General features: G+C 36.1%; 1 protein-coding gene across 6 annotated transcripts in view; it reads right to left on the reverse strand.

Annotated features, from left to right (window-relative positions):
* STXBP6 (syntaxin binding protein 6) overlaps positions 1-17,201 on the reverse strand; it is an 85,723-nt gene that overhangs the window by 56,009 nt on the left and 12,513 nt on the right. For 2 of the 6 annotated variants that reach the window (XM_090141272.1, XM_090141273.1), the window contains one exon: positions 10,317-10,452. The exons of the other annotated variants lie outside the window; for them this stretch is intronic. The gene's annotated coding sequence lies outside the window, so the exon portion shown is untranslated. The remainder of the gene's footprint in view (positions 1-10,316; positions 10,453-17,201) is intronic. 6 annotated transcript variants of the gene reach the window in all.

The following is a 17,201-nucleotide window of genomic DNA, read 5'->3' on the forward strand; positions in this document are numbered from 1 at the left end:
CAGTTCCATTGTTTATATCATTGATGAATATGTTCAAGAGCACTGGTCCCAAGATTAAGCCTTAAGGGACATAACTTGTGACTGGCCTCCACTCTGACGTAGAACCACTGATCACAACCCTTTGGCTGCGACCAGCCAACCAGTTCTTAATTCATCAAACAGTCCATCTTTCTAATCCATACTTCTCCAATTTAGAGAGAAGGATGTGGTGAGGGACCATATCAGAGGCTTTGCAGAATTCCAGATAGACGACATCTGTTGCCCTCTCCTTTCCACCAATGCTGTCACTCCATCATAGAAGGCCACTAGATTGGTCAGACAAGATCTGACCTTGGTGAAGCCATGCTGGCTGTTGTGGATCACCTCTTTATCTTTTATGTGCCTTAACGTAACTACAAGAATCTGCTCCATGATCTTCCCAGGCACTGAGGTGAGACTCACCAGCCTGTAATTCCCCAGATCATCCTTTATTCTCATTTTTAAGAAAGGAAGAATGTTTCCCTCTTCCCAGTCACTGCGGATTTCACCTGACAGCCATGATTTTTCAAATGTGATGGCAAACAGCTTGGCAACCGCATCTGCCATCTCTCTTAGAACCCTGAGATGCATTTCATCTGGCCCCATGGACTTATGTATACTCAGTTTCATGAGGAAGTCTCGGACTTGTTCCACTGGAACACTGGAACAGAATACACTCCTTTCACCCAGATCTAGAGGTTCATGGTCCTGGCAGACATGAGGAGCCTGATCACCAGTGAAGACCCAGGCAAAGCACTTAGTGAGCACCTTAGCATTTTCCATGTCTAAGGAAGCCAGTTCTCCACTCTCATTTATCAGAGGGGGAACACTCTCCTTGGTCTGTCTCCTCCTGTCTATGTACCCATAGAACCCCTTGTTATTTTTCACATTCCTTACCAAGTTCAGCTCCATCTGTACCTTGACTTTCCTGATGTTATCTCTACATACATGGACAACATCCCAATATTCTTCCCAGGGTACACAACACTGCTTCTACTTCCTGTACATTTCCCTCTTTTCCCTCAATTAAAGCTGAAGGTCCTTGCTCAGCCATGCTGGTTGCCTACCTCCTCTGCACAATTTCTTCTGCTGGGGGATGGAGAGCTCTTGTGCTCACAGAAGGATGTCCTTAAATAGCTGCTAGCTTTGTTTGTTCCCATGCCCTGCAGGCCAGCTTCCCAGGAGATCCCATCCAGCAGTTCCTTGAGCAGCCGGAAGCTTGCCTCCTGAAGTTCAGGGTTCTAACTCTACTTTCTGCCAGGCCTGCACTCCTCCAGATCACAAACTTCACCAGGGCATGATCACTTACAGCCCAGGCTGCCTCTAGTCTTAACATCTCTAATGTTCTCCTCTGCATTAGTAAGCATTAGGTTCAGTAAGGCTTCATCCCTGAACAGTTTGTGTAATACCTGGACCAGGAAGTTATCCTCAACAAACTCCAAGAAGCTCCTGAATTATCTACCACCTGCCATGCCACTATCCCAGCAAATATTTGGGTGGCTGAAATCCCCCATGAGAACAAGAGCCTGTGAGCATGACACTTACTGGAGTTGAAGCAAGAAGGCCTTGCTAAAGGCTCCCCTTGATCAGGAGGCCAGTAGTAGATTCCAGCCACTAGATGTCCTTTACTGGACCAATCCTTGATTTTAACCCGTACACTCTCAACCTGGTCAAGGCTGTTACTCAGACACAGCTCTTAACAATCTACCCACTTCCTAACATAAAGGGCAACTCCCCCTCCCTTCCTACCCTGTCTGTCCCTCTGAAGGGCCTATAGAGCTTATAGAGTGAAGTTACTTCACCCTAAGAAAAATCAATTTATTTTAAAGTGTCCCTTATCAAAAGAAACTTCCAGACCAATTTCAAAGAAAAAAATTTGAAAAGTGAATGCTTGGCTTCTGAAGAGATGAGATTTTTTAACTAATACATAAAAGTTACCTTTCATGTAACAACAAATATATCAGCATGAAAAAGGAATAAAAATAAATCTACCATCCAGATACTTACAAGAGGTCATGATATTTCTTCTGCTTATCATATTAAACTTTTTCTGCTCTTCTGTATTATGGAAGTGTATATTGTAGCAGCATGCTGTTGGTCATTAGGACTATTTTTCCAATTTTTATTTTTAAATTCAAAGCCACTATTCATGACTACAGCTTCAGTCACACAGTGCTCCTTCTAGCTGAGATAAAGACTGATAATCATTACAGAAATAACTTCAATCTCAGACCTTCAAATGCTTAAACAACTTCTAACTAATGGAACATTGGGAAAGTCAAAATAGATTCTCAGGTAAAGATATACTTGAGTTACAGAAAAAGGTTTCTCTAACAGCAATAATCTGATGCTGTAAGTTTTGCATCTGGACTGTTGGACTGCAGCTGTCCTCAGACATTTTCTTGTGCTTCATGCAGCTTACAGTGAAGTGTGATTTCAAAGACTGTACGTGAATCAAAGGCTTCCTTGATTAAGACAGCAAATATTTATAAAGAAAGGAATAATTGCACTAAAACCAGAGTGCCCTATTTTCAGTTTTCCTTACCTAAAAAATTGGTTGCAGTACTAAATATTATTTGTTTATAGATTTACAGCTTTCCTAGAATCATAGAATCACAAGGTTAGAAATGACCTGTAAGATCATCTAGTCCAACTGTCTTCTCATTATCATTGCTACCACAAATATATGATTCATATAATACTTCAAGATTTACTTCAAGGATGAGTCTCTCTGTATATAGCTAATAGGATTCTGCTGAACAGGAGGCAAGCCAAAGAAACAAGAAGTAGTACTCAAATTCTGTTTCATAGATTTCCCTCCAAGAAACTAGAATAACTACCAAATAACCTAAAATAAATACAAAACATATTGAATTTAATGAATTTCACTGTGTATATACATATGTTTAATCTGGCAGATAATGGAGGAGCTTTTATGTACAAACAGCACAAATCCAACTTTTATACAAAATCCAGCTTGATAGTATCACAAGGCAGATCTCATATTTCAGTTGAAACAAAGATAATATGACATGGAATAACAAAATTTTGCAGTTTGTATCTGCAGGCTTTTATTAGCTTTGTGATTAAGCTATTTTTGTATACATCCACCCTAAATTGTACACAAAGAACAGTAGTACGTCCCCAACATTTCAATTGGAATCCCTGACAAAGTATGCACACAGTGCCTAGAAGGTTTCGATTCTTCTTTTCTCAATACTTTACTTACAATAATCTCAGATGCCAGAATTATGAGCTTAATCTAATACAGCTAACTTGACATGATTTCTGAATTTGTTGTGGGAACCAACGCTAGTAACAAAAGACTGTTTACTGTGGAAAAAAAAAAAAAAAGTCCAAAAAACAACAAACTAACCAAACAACTAATAGACTTCTAAAGGTACATCTGTTGATAAAAAAAAAATCCAACAATTGAACAGAAATGAAATCAGAAATCAACAGCTAAATGTAAATAAGCAGACTTTTACATATTTACTAGTGGATATATGTGGAAATGACTTTAACCTTTGCTTTTAAAGAAATAAAACTTTCTAGTACTCTCTTTTTTTTTTTTTTTTTTTTTTTTTTTTTGCATTGCATTGCATTGCATTGCAGATACAACGCAGTTTGTTTTGTTTTGCTACTAAACAGGGAATGCATGAATGAGTCTCCATTTCTCCAATCTTCCAACAAAAATACCTTTTCTTTCATAAAAAAGCAGTTTGTACACGCAAGACTTCATGTAGTCCCTGCAGATTTCTTTATACAGTTATGTTCTTGGCATTAGCTCCATAAGGAATTCAAATTATTACCAGTTTTCCATGGGTGCGCGTGGATTCGCACACTTCAAAATGCAAGTATCTTCCCCCACACCATATGCTATTCTAATGAATGTTCAAGTTATTTTAGCCATCAGAAACCTACTGAACTTTGAAGAGAAGCAATAATTACAAGTGAAAATATAACTGTTTCATGAGGTGTAGGAAATTATTTAGAACACCAGAAAAGCAATTCACCCTTAGTCTCTTGGTGTTTGACTTAGTGTCAAGGTACTGCTGAAGACTTAATAGGGAAAGTTCAGCTTCTGAGAAAAAAAAGTGAGCAAAACAAAGAAAAAAAAAAAAAAACAAGCAACCAACAAATCCCAAAAGCAATAACAAAACAAACCAATGAAAAAAAAAAAAATCACTGAACAAAATCCACACACTAAAGCACACAGCCTCCTGCAGCTTTTTGTCTTCATTTTTAGTCATAATTTAGATATTTATATATGGATAAATAATTGAAATACTGCATATTGATTTTTTACTACAATTATCTTTTCCAGAGAGATGGAAAAAGGAAGATAGATAAAACTGCCTGGATTATTAATACATGTATGCCGGTTTCAATGCAAGGCTATTTTTGCTTATTTTTCAGCTTTTTTTTTTTTTTTTTTTTTCTTGGTGCACAGAGATTCAGAATACAATTTAGGTTATTGAAGCCATCATTCCAACTTCCGAATGCTGACTCCCTGGATATGTAGAGATTGAATCAAACATCTTGAATATGAATATATAAATAAGAAATACATAAAAATAGCTACTCTTTATGGATCAATTTAGAGAGGTGGTTCCTTTGATGGACTCATATTAATATACAGGACTCAGAATCTAATCTTAAATACTTAAATACAGCTCTGAAACATTAAGTAATTTATTCCAGTTTCTTTCGTGAAGTCCTCTCTGAATTTTATTACATAGATCTCACCCAGAAGTTGTGGGAATCAGAATAACCCTGAGGGTCTGAAGCACTGTCCGCTATAAATTGTACCTTATCACCCTACTCCTAGATATAATGTGCCAAAAAAAAAAAAAAAAAAATTCCCTCTGAACTCTTTCATTTTTACATGACAGTCCTTGTATCAGCTGCTTCATGCCTCAGCACAAAAGGTGCTCCTTTTGTCCAAGTTATCTTGAATAAATTCACATTTCCTTCAAAAAGTAAATAGAAGAGTTCAAGAAGAAAAAAACAACTGGAAACATGTTCTGAAAGTACAAAGTATTATTGCAGGCTCTCTGAGCACTCAGAAGACAGTGAGTTCACGCTCCCAGTGTTATCACTCTGAAGAAAAGGGGATTGGAACATTTCAGTAAATGTAAGAATACTGAAAGGGAACCCAGGCTCCCTGTCTTACACGCTTTGTTTGTTCTACATACTTGGTTTCACTCAAATTATTGTGACGCTATTGTCTGAACAAAGAAAATTCCATTTTTCTCTAGCCACTGCAATTTTGTGGAATGGAATGCCTGAATATACACCTTACCCATGGTATTAGACAGAAAAGATATTCTCGTACATATTTGATCTGATGCCTGAAGCACACTGCCCATCTGCATCACCTCAAATCCTTCTCTGCTACAATTCATCTCCATGGCATTTGTATCAGTAAAATCTCCTTCTAAGAACAGTCAACCAGTCCACAATCTTGGAAAGGGAGGAAGAGAGATAGGAATTAAAGGCAATTTCTAAAAACTTTTTAAGTAAAGGTAAGAAAATACCTTAAGAGATCCCATACACTTCAAAACAATAAATAAGGACTGTTTTGGTTTTTCTTTTTGGTCAGTCAAAAGTTCGGACTGCTTTCTGGCACATCTCCAACAAGCAGCTGACTTATCTCTCCATACAGATGCTTCACAGGGCCATGCAAGCAAGTGTAAAGGAAAATAACAGTATCTGTTGAGGTAATAGAAGACAGGCAGAACAGAGGAAACTAATCCTCAACATGCTGAATTTCATGAGTAGTAAGTTCACAAAGAAGTGACGTAAGAAACAAGAGAAAAAATGTTTTCCAAACAAACAGAAAGAAGCAAAAAAAACAAACCAAAACAAACAAAAAAAAAAAAACAACAAACCATAAAACAAACCAAAAAAAAACAACAAAAAAAAACCTGACTAACCAACCAACCAAAATAAGCAAACTCAACAAACCCATTGTCTGGAGTTTTTGTTTTCAGTCACATTTCCAATTTGCTTTTTCAAATAAGCTCTCACTGATGAGTTGTTCATTTGAATAAATATTAATTCCAAAATATGAGAATTGAGACATTGTGAATATATTTGTGCAGCCAACTGCTTAAGTGGCAGTTAAGACACAAAGTGTTTTTACTTACACAGCAAGCTATCTACCCAATCAAGTTTAATTTGGTGAAATACAGAGTAGTAAAGATGGATAGAAGCAACAGGCCATTGAAATATCAGTATTTGGCATGTTTCTTTATCCAAAGCAGGAAGGAATTGTTCAGGTCACAGGCAACTCTTATAAACTTTCATTCCAAAGCAAAATGATTTGAGTTCTGTGCAACTCAGAGATGGATCTGTAGTATAAAAACATTCTAAAAAAGTTCTATAAAGCATCTGGAGATCTCAACAGAATATGCATTCATGAAAAAAAAATGGAAATGGAATACAGAGTTTTTCAATTCAGAGTTTTCATTTCCTACCATGAGTTTACATTAACCAGGGCCTCTGTCATATGATGAATTTTTATATTTATTTCTTAAATGATTGGAATACTTCTAAGTTTTGTTCCCCTCCCTTCATCACACAAAAAACTCAAAATAACTGCTTACAAAGACAAATTATCAGCAACATCACTGAAATTCTGCAAGTGGTCAAGGAGAACCTGTGCAGAAGACAGAGCAGCTATTTTCGTTCCTGAGATCTTCCTCAGTCTATTTCTGATACAGCAAGAGGCATACATGCAGCATAATTGTAACCAACTATCCTTACTTCCTCAAGCTAGATGGCAGCAAAAGCAGAAAATGTAGCATTACCAGCTTCTTTAGACACTTTGTGTCCCAAACTCTCCCCCAGAGGTATGCAAACCTAAAAAAGAGCTGGTATAAGAAGACACACTGGCAGATAGGTTACTGTGTTTTCCAGATCAAAATTTTTGTTGTTTCTGTTCCAACAACAAGGAAAAAAAAAAAAAAAAAAAAAAAGGGATTTCAGATCCAGAAACAAATGCCCTAGAAAATAATATGGTGGGATCTGCCATGCTTGTTCACAACAAAATTGTAATTTTTCGGTCATAAATCTATGGTACTGCAAGCTAAAAAACAAATCAAATTCAAATGTAAGAGATGTAAGATTTCTGTACTGGAATCCTTTCTGCAAATGACTGCAGGAAAAAAAAAAAAAAAAAAAAAAGCCATCTGCTGCCAACAGGCAGTTAGGAGTTAGGTAGTTGTTGCCCCCCCTTTCCCCCCCCCCTTTTTTTTTCCTCTCTCCTCAAAACTATAAAAAAATTCTCTAAGAATTTTCCTTACAGTTGAGAAGAACAGGGCTACCTAAACAGACTTTTCCCTGGGCCCTGTATGTTCAGCTAGGGGCACTTCTAGGACAGCTCCAATGAGAGATGCACATCACACAAAGAGGTACAGGCTTCTATGAGTGAAAAGTGAGCGGGTTAGAAAACACTGACAGAAGCCAGCATTAGAAGGGTCCCAGAACAGAAAGTCACAACTTTTTGAGGAAGTATGAACACCATTCAAAACAAGAACAGGTATATAAAAGAGCAACAAATAACTGCTTGGGAACACTGATCTTGGAGTAATTCCCAAATAACTCCCCCTCCCCCCCTCGTTCCCCCATGAAAATGTTTTTTAACCTCACAAACAACTTCACAGAGAAACTAGGAAATGCCAGCTGTTATAACAGAGCCACATATTTATCACATTTGCATTTCTGAAAAGTTATATTTATTACTTCAAGATATCAGGAAATTCATAGCACCAAGAACTAACACCTCTGCATAGCAATACCAAAAAATCATAGTCTTAAGAAGTCAGCTTAATTCATGTGACCTTTTAGATATTTTTAGGTGTTAAGGCCAGTTATTACATCTCCCCTTAGACTATTCTTTTCAGACTGAACTCAATTTATTTGATCATTCCTCATGGATTTTTTCTGGTTTCAGACACCTAGCCTCTCCAAACTGCCTCTCATGGGCATACGTCTTCTTTGAACCACCATCCTCAATTCTGGACTCACCGTTTCTTTAAGGTGAAGTCAACTGGAAGAATTACTTCATAAATCTTACACTTAACCTTTCCATTTATTGTAAAACAGCCATACGTGAATATTTTCTGGAAGATCAGCAAAAGATGTTGAACTGGAACTGTCACAGGCTACATTCTTCAAATCCTCTTTGGAAGAAATGCTACTACTCAGTTAGTTTCTCATTTGATATATAAGACACTCACTACTCCCACTTAACAAGGGATTTTTGTGTTTACTACTTTCAGGCTATTTCTCCAGTACTAAATTCATTTCTCGTTCCAAGCCTGCCTTTTCACATTTACAGGTGTCTACACTGACAGAGCAACACAGTGGGATGAGACATACTACCAAGTGAAGTTCTCTACTTCACACATTTAAGGTGACTCCACTTTTTCAGCTAAGTAGAAACCTTTTATTCTATCATTCAAAATAGATGTGCAAATATGCATTATTATTATATATATTTGCACATCTGTTTTGTGCGAATATATATAATAAATATATATATATTTAATAATGGAATGTATCAGTAACTATTGCCCAATGTTAGAAGATTTATTCCACCACTCAGTTCTGTGATAATAAAATCTCTCTAAAGTATTATACCAGCATTTTACTTGAGAGAAAAGAAGAACCATGCAGTAGTAGTAAAGTATCTGCTGGTAGTGTCTTGATAATTTCTAGCAGTTAACTATGATTTTCTGGCAGGTAATATGAGCTGAAGACATTTCCAACAACAAATCCCATGAATACTCCAAAGGTAATTATCATATGTTCCAAAAATGGGTGAGCACAATTAAGCTTGAAAAATTTCAAAAATCCTACACATTGAAGAAACTACAAAAAATGCTTTTGTTCAAGGGATATTACCATCTCTGAAATTATTAGAAATTGCATCTATATCCCTGTCCCCTCCTCCAAAGTATTTGATTGCTCAACTCTGCACTTGTCATAATTCACAGAAAAACTACTGCAAATAGCCCTTATTGATTTCAACACACTTCTCTTCTCTTCCCACTTCTTTTTTTTTTTTTTTTTTTTTTTTTTTAAATGAATGTCTCACTTAAATCAGAAAAAGCTAGAAAACAAACTAATGGCTTTTTCTATTCCCTTGATGCTTCGTATTTCAACCACTAATCGCTGCTCATAAATTAGTATTCTATTTTCGAAAGTTATTGGTGAGTTTCCATTAGACATGGACGCGATGGGGAGAAATCATCTTGTCATATGTTAAGTCCCTGTAAACCTGACTTAAAAAAAATACTATGTATGTATATAACCATACCACGGGATATTACAAGAGATTTTTCACACAGAGAATGTCACACTGAAACAGGTTGCCCAAGGAGGTTGTGGATGCCGCATCCCTGGAAGAATTCAAGGCCAGGCTGGATGTGGTTCTGGGCAGCCTGGTCTAGTGGTTGGCAACCCTGCACGTAGCAAGGGGTTTGAAACTAGATGATCATTATGGTTCTTTACAACCCAGGCCATTATATGATTCCATGATTTAATGATGATTTCTTGAATACATGAAATTTTTCATCTGGCTTAAGAATATGCAAGAGCTATTAACTTTTAGTCAAAAATATCTTGAAGAGAAGTTGTATATTAATCAATATATAGATAACTGTACAATGCATAGTAACATTTTCTAGTTTACAGTAAATTCTGATATAGCAAGTATTACAACACAGAGAGACATAAATTGGAACCTAAATAGCCAAAAACTAAAACCCATCATTCTTTAGTTCCTTCTATCACATCTTTATGAAGAAAGAAATTGAAATACCATTGTCTTAATGCTTTCATTTTCAGAAATTACTTTTTACATATCTGAACAATGACAGCACAGCATATCATAAGAAGGAGGAGAAACACTGACAAACTTGACTAAGAAGTATCTTAGGGGGTAGAAGGAGTGTCATAAAACAAGATATACAACACAAAATCCTACAACATTAATTTCAGAAGTTTAGGAATGATCTTACCGCTCAGTAAACTGATTCCTGACTAATCAATGTATCAGATATCCTTCCAGTCTTAGCTTCACTCAGAATCTACCTGTGAATAATTAACATTCTCTCTAACCAGTGTGCACAGCTATGCACCCTTACATAATGTAATCTCACAATGTATCTTCATAGGTTTACACAAAGATAATTGCAGCACCAAAGGACACTGAGTTCAGAAATGCACATTTTCATCTGATCAAAGGACATCGCCATATCGAATTGATAAGAATAATTATTACCAACCTCCACAGCAACAAACTCTCTGCAATAATGCTGTGTCAGTCAACTTAAACCCACACCCAGTTCTGATCTTCAAGCAGTGTTATTTTCTTTGTAATACCATTCTCCAACCTTGAAAGTGTTTACTGACAAAAGCCATCTAAAAAAACAAAACAAAACAAAACAAAAGAGATAAGCTTCTTGGCAACATTCTTAGATAAAACTACATCTAATTGAAAGAACAAGAATATATCCCATACATTCTTAGTATTTTTTATCCAACAAATGATTTCTGCCAGTACAAGATGAAGAAAAAATTGGCGTCTTTAACCAAGGCTCCTGAACACAATGCAGGAGAAAACTGCCAGCCATGCATCCCATTTTATTGGTCAACTTAGAAAAGGAATCCAAGGAAATACATGCATGCTTATCTCAAATACAATATTCTTCCTACAATATAAATGTCATTATGAAAATCCTCCATGTGTGCAAATCCAAGCCTCCACTATGCCATACAACTGCTCAAAGACGGACACATCCAATTACAGGTAAGAACTGTTTCAAAAAAATCAATTGAGTTTTGTCCTCAGCCAAAAGCTGCTTTCCAGCACCAGCTTATGCTAGTTTAACTGTGGGATAATGTCAAATGAAGAAGTCAGCTTCCTCAATCTCTCAGTGTTTTGCTGATTCATCAGAACACTAGTCCTCTGCTAAAATTTGCAGCTGCACATCATTATTGTCAGCCCAGTGGAATTGCTAAGAACATGCACCACTTCTTGCAATATCCTACAGCTCACTCTGCTAACTCAGTATTGAAACCACACCCTTAACTCTGCAGATTCCTTTCTTCAAAGTCAATTCAATTCAAAGAAAAGCATGTGGCATCACCACAATGAGACAAGCAAAGCTGCCAAACCCATGACTCACTCTCATCTTCAGGATTGTTTTCATTTAGAAGTAGTTCTTAATTTTTTGAAAGTGTTTTTCATTACACATTTGGATAATATCAGTGGATTTGCATTAACTTAAGTAACTGTTACCCTCTGTAAATATTTATTTTTGTCCAACCCTAAAATGTCCAACCCTGAATCCCAGTTCAGCAGAGATATATTTACTTATGATGCATACTTGTTATCTCCTCTCCCACCCTCTGTCATCACTGTATCGTCTTTTGCATATGGCTCATTATTTTCTAACATAATACTTCCTCTTTTTTTAATCTGGTTTCTTTTACAGAATGAAGGTGCATCTACATTGCATTTCAGTGAAAAAAAAGCTGGCTCTTTAAAATATTAGCAGAAGTTAAATCTTAGTGAAATCTAAAGGGCAAGAGGAGACATGCATTCATATAACTGAAACATTAATTTGTAAAAACTCTTCAGCAACTAGATAACACACGCATGCCTGCAGTGACAAGAGATATAGATGCCCAAATTAAGAAAAATAAGTCTGGTCAAACAGATGGAATCTGAATTGGTGACTTAAAAATTTAATACTGTATAAAGCATTCAATAATTTCTTTGAAAAATGTATGTTTACTTTGATATGAAAAATATAAATACAATACTATAATCACCACTTTCTTACTATAATTGATTTTCTCTTTTCGTAACAAAGCAAGTAGTATGCAACTGTGACACTCCAACCTATATTGTCAGCCATCTGACAAACATACAAAAATATAGAACTTAACAGCTACAACTCAGTTATTTCATAGAGAGTTTAGTAGCATCTCCAGCAGTAGATCACTATGTAACATCCAGAGAAATGACAAAATCACTTCTCTAAAGCCAAGACACATTCCCATTTTATCTTTCCTAATCAACTCCAAATAAATCTAGTTTCAGAGATGTAAAAAGCAGTACTAAAATTATGCCACTTTTAGTCTACCCTCTGTCTTACAGAGAATTAGAAAGCATTCCTCCCAAATTGAATATGTTGTTCACATACTCCAGAGAAAATACTTTCATAAAACTTTCTCTACACAGTGTCCATAATAACATTCATTTATTTATATACTACCATCAGCAGAAAAACAAGTCTTGTTATGAAACAGTAATTTAGGATGCTTGTACTAGTAAAATAAACCATAGTTATTTTTTTCAGCATATGTTGTCCAAAAGGATTACAAATACATTCATTATTTCTGTTTTTATGTATGCATACACATGGACACACATGCACACCCCACCGATTCAGCCTTTGATATATGATAGCCACTGGTGCTTCTGCAATCCTTTAATTTTTCTTCCCCCCCATGTAAAAAATCCTCATATTTAAATAGGCATTTTAAACAGTTATCTTAATTTAGATGCTAAAATCTTGTATAGGTCCCTGAAAGGCCTTTTTGTCCCTGACCATATTCCTTCAGGTCTCCCCCTACCCTTCTCAGGCCCAGCAGAGCCTACAGCCTGTATCAGTGTGGCTATGAGAGAGGGCTGCCTGTGGGCCCACAGCACTGTCAGACCATCCCAGGCTGTGTTTGTTCCTGGTTCCTCTCGATAACCTCATTCTGATGCTGCTGAACTGATGAAAGGCTCTAAACCATGAGTAACTATTTGCACAAGGAAAAGGTATACTAGCAACATCTTGAGTAAATGTATTAACAAGCAAGAAAGATCCAAAGTCTATACTTAATCCTTTCATTGCATAGCTATTTACACATTTAACTTTTTTTTTTTTTTTTTTTTACTTGCTTTCAGGAAGTTTTAAATAACTTAAATAGTCTACAAGTCACACAAGAATGGAGGCTACGACTACAGGGTAGAAAACCAACGACAGCAGAGAAACATGATCAAAGAAACTTACTCCATGCACATCTCAACCATAGCTTGCACAGTAGTATCATCTCCTAATCAGCAGCAGTACACAGCATAAGCTGTTTTTAATTTTCAAATGAAAAGGTAATTATGTAACAGACTACCTAGCACAGAGGCTGAACTCAGGGAAGGCAGTTGTCATGCACCTGACAGCTACAACATTGAACCAAAGACTTTGTGCTTACTTGTATTTAAGAAAGGCAATAAGGACCTCAGATCAGAACGTACAGCTCTTCAGAGAGATGGTTGCTAGACTTCCACAGAATTAATTTACTTTGACTGAGAAAGACTACATTATTTCTCTTAGCCAGGATGTCTCCTCTATGAAAGTCTCAAGGTACAGAAGAAAACTGAACAATATTCTTCAAAACACCCATCAGTCTCATAAGAACATTCTTAGACTTTCTGACAAATTCTGTGCCGAGATATAGCGAGACAGAAAAATGACACAATAAGAAGAGTACTTAAAAAAAAACAAAGTTCAGTGACATTAGCAAGAAATTCAGATTAAACACGAAGCAAAGGACCTGCTATGTCTTGTCAGTCTTGGCACTCTAAATCAAGATGATGAGGTGGATGCCTGCTTCAGCAGAGCCTGAGACATCATACTAGTTCAACAAAAATCCCTTCTTATTCAAATGCACTAACTGTTCAAGTGTAATAGAAATAACAGTTCAGACTGCAATAACCCTTATCAATATTTATCATTATCTTCCAAGCATAACCTCATGCTAGAAGAAGATATATTGAGTAGGCCATAAAGAAGGGGTATGCAAGAAACTGTCTTGCTTCACAGTTCAATATGATTTTATTTCAGTACATGTAATCTTCTGAAAGTCAAGAAGACTCTAGCCTTTAAATTTCTTCAAATGTATGTGTAAACATATATGTACACGTATATATATCCTTGCAACAGAGGACAAACAGAACTCTTTCTCTGAACACGTAGTTTCACAGATTACTAGTAAAAGTAACTACTGATAAGACAGTCTACAAACCTTAATTGTTCGATTAACCTCTCAAAATGCTGGTTATATATAAAAACATTTCCATGAAAACATGCAACTGCAGCTTATCCATGAAAAAGAAATCACTAAATTGTTTGAGATTATATTTCACAATAACTTCGATGGAATTGAAAGGTTTTGTTATTTCACACACATTTGTTCTACCTTCAGTGTGCATTTGCACAAATGAAAAAGTCGTTTTACGCACACACACTGTTACATCTACTTGATAAAACAAGTGGATTATTCTTGGCTCTTCCCTGTTGCATAAAAAGATTGCTTAATTGCTTTTACTCATCCCTGCTAGGTAAACTACCTGTTAAGAATTACTAATTGTAGAATAACACAGAAAACATTTAACTTATTTCCTAGGGTAGGACTAGAAGGTAGCAAAAGAAAGGAAAGGACCTCAACTAATTGAAATTGAGAAGGACAAGTCTGGAAAGCATTTTAAAAGACACAGCCCCTCCTGGGGAGGATCCAGCACACATTTATAGCTAGTGATTGTCTAAAATGTTTTAGTGACTCCACAGTGTAGCCTCCTTCCTGAAGTATTTTTTCCCCCAGGAGATGATGTCAAGAAGAATCTTTCCTAAATCTGTCCATACAAGAACACAAACAAACAGCACTTCATCACTTCATGATTATTTAAAAAAAAATGTGGTGGGGAATGGAAAAAAAGCTATGCATAGGCCTGTTTAATATCCTTTTATCCTGCTTACCTACTGATGTCATTTACATCACTTGGGACACCACTACTACATAAGAGTTCAAACTCACAACCACCAAGCTGTGTACCTACGTGATATGCACAAGTATCTTAAAAACATAATAAAAATTAATAAACTTGCCTTTTAAAAACAGAAAACGTTGTCCCTCTGATGATGTAAAATTAGTTTGAATAGTATTAGAAAAAGATTAAACATTTCTATTTAGTACTTGATAATCATATCAACTAACATTTGACAGATGAAAATGATAGATACCTATCAGCCTACCAACCTAATCATCAGAAGATGATTATTTTTACTAGTTACAAGATATAATATTCACGTCTGAAGAATACATGTTTTATTTGCATCACACAATTACATTGCTTCATCAGTCATTCCTCTGTTACATACACATTCCAATATAAAGACTGGGTCAGTGTCTACACTTGTGACAAATACGAATGAAGTAACTGCAGATCTTATGCATAGGATAGAGGTATCCAACACTCATAGGTCACAGGCATCTAAGCTAGAATAGCTCAGCATTTTCACAGCAGGAAGTAGATGGTACGCCATACAGATTATAAATGGTGATGCCGACAAGCATTATAAAAAGACAGACTCTTTTCCAGATGCTAGAAATTCTACAAACCCATTAGAACTCCATGAGAGAAATTTAAACAAAAATAGAGTCTATTTGAAAATGGATTCAAAAATTGTCATTTACAGTAAAGTTGTGACTTTCATATAATTACAAAACTCACAATGAGAGCTAAATGCATACAAGCCTGTGGGAGCATCAACATATTTTTAGCATTTCTATGATAACCTAGAAAAAAAAACCTCAAAAAAAACCATACTTTTCACCACAAGTAGCACATTCTTTTCAACATCTTTCTACTCCAAATTAATCAAGCTATAACTACTGGCCTCACTATTTGAATATACATTTGAGGGATGCCCTGAGAAAATTCATAGCCTTTAAAAGAAAAAAAAATATATTGAATTCTGGAATTTCCTACACATTTGCTGATATTTTTTCCCCCTACACATCCTGCTCTATACAGGACTACTAGTATATTGTACTTCAATACAATTCAAACTCCCCAATTTCACTGCATGACCTGAATATATAAAAAAAATAGATAATGATTTAACTGGCATATGACAATAGATTGTTAATCAAAAAAACCCAATTTATAAATCTTCATTATGTAACAATTTATTTTTCTTTGTAAACTATCCAGGTGGCATAGCAGAAAAGGAATTAGAAAGAAAGAATTTGATCTGAATATTATGACCCTGGAACAATACTCATTCTGATTCACGCAGCTTTGAGTCTGTTGACTTTTTGGGTGTACTCTGTGAATGAGGTAACACTGAAGTGACCCCAACTGCCACTTCTTATGGAACTTGAATTCCAGGAAAAATGCTTAACTCATCAGACATTTGGGCTTATTTCTTCCAATCAAAATATATTAGTAGATATAATTTTTGAATATTTCATATAATGAGAATCAAAAATCTATTTCCTTAGAAGACAATTTTGATATGAACACTATTCAAGACAGTTTGTTTAAGATGTAATAAAGCATCCTTACTATTACTCAAGAACATACATTCAGTGAGCACATCACTTGCCTTATTTTCCCGAGTTTTATTTAAGGAGGTGGGACAGGAAAAATCTACAGCACTGCAAGCACACATGAGTGAAGCTGGCAGCACACATGACTGAAGCTGATCTAACTTCAAGACATGGATGCATAGGGGTGTAGATAAAAGACAAGTTTGGATGAAGAATTTCACCATCCCTTCAAGTCCATGCAACTTGTTTTCCATTCTCATAATGGAGAGCACCCCAGACCTGAATTGAGAGCAGACTTTGGCCCTATTTTCTGGCCATATAAATCCTCAGCCAGTAGATCACATGATTTTTTTCATACAATGCTTTCAAACCCAATCACGATAGACTCTGTAGCTCTCACAGACAGGTTGCCCAATTCTCTTTTCTCCTTTCCTGCAATGCAAAGAAGATGACAGTTATGTCTCATGGACAGACAGGAAGAAATAGATCGTAGCTAGGTTTTCTCTGTCCTCAGGTAGAATGACTTGTCCTTCTAAGAATCTTATCTTGGTAGTCAGGAAGCCAGGAAAACTGCATCTGCCCCAGATCTTCCAGCATTTCAAACCCAAGTTCCTTATTTTGCAGGAAAAAAACAAAACAAAACAAAAAAACACCAGTCCAAAATACAGGTATTCCTTTACCATCTGAAGAGGTACAGAACTTCCTGTTATCTTGGCACTACTACTACCCAGCTTGGAAGGATTGCTTCACATCAATCCCATGCAACAACATGGGTAAAATACATA

Source organism: Phasianus colchicus, chromosome 5, assembly GCF_987193195.1.
Source record: "Phasianus colchicus chromosome 5, bPhaCol1.hap1.1, whole genome shotgun sequence".
Classification (NCBI taxonomy): Eukaryota; Metazoa; Chordata; class Aves; order Galliformes; family Phasianidae; genus Phasianus; species Phasianus colchicus.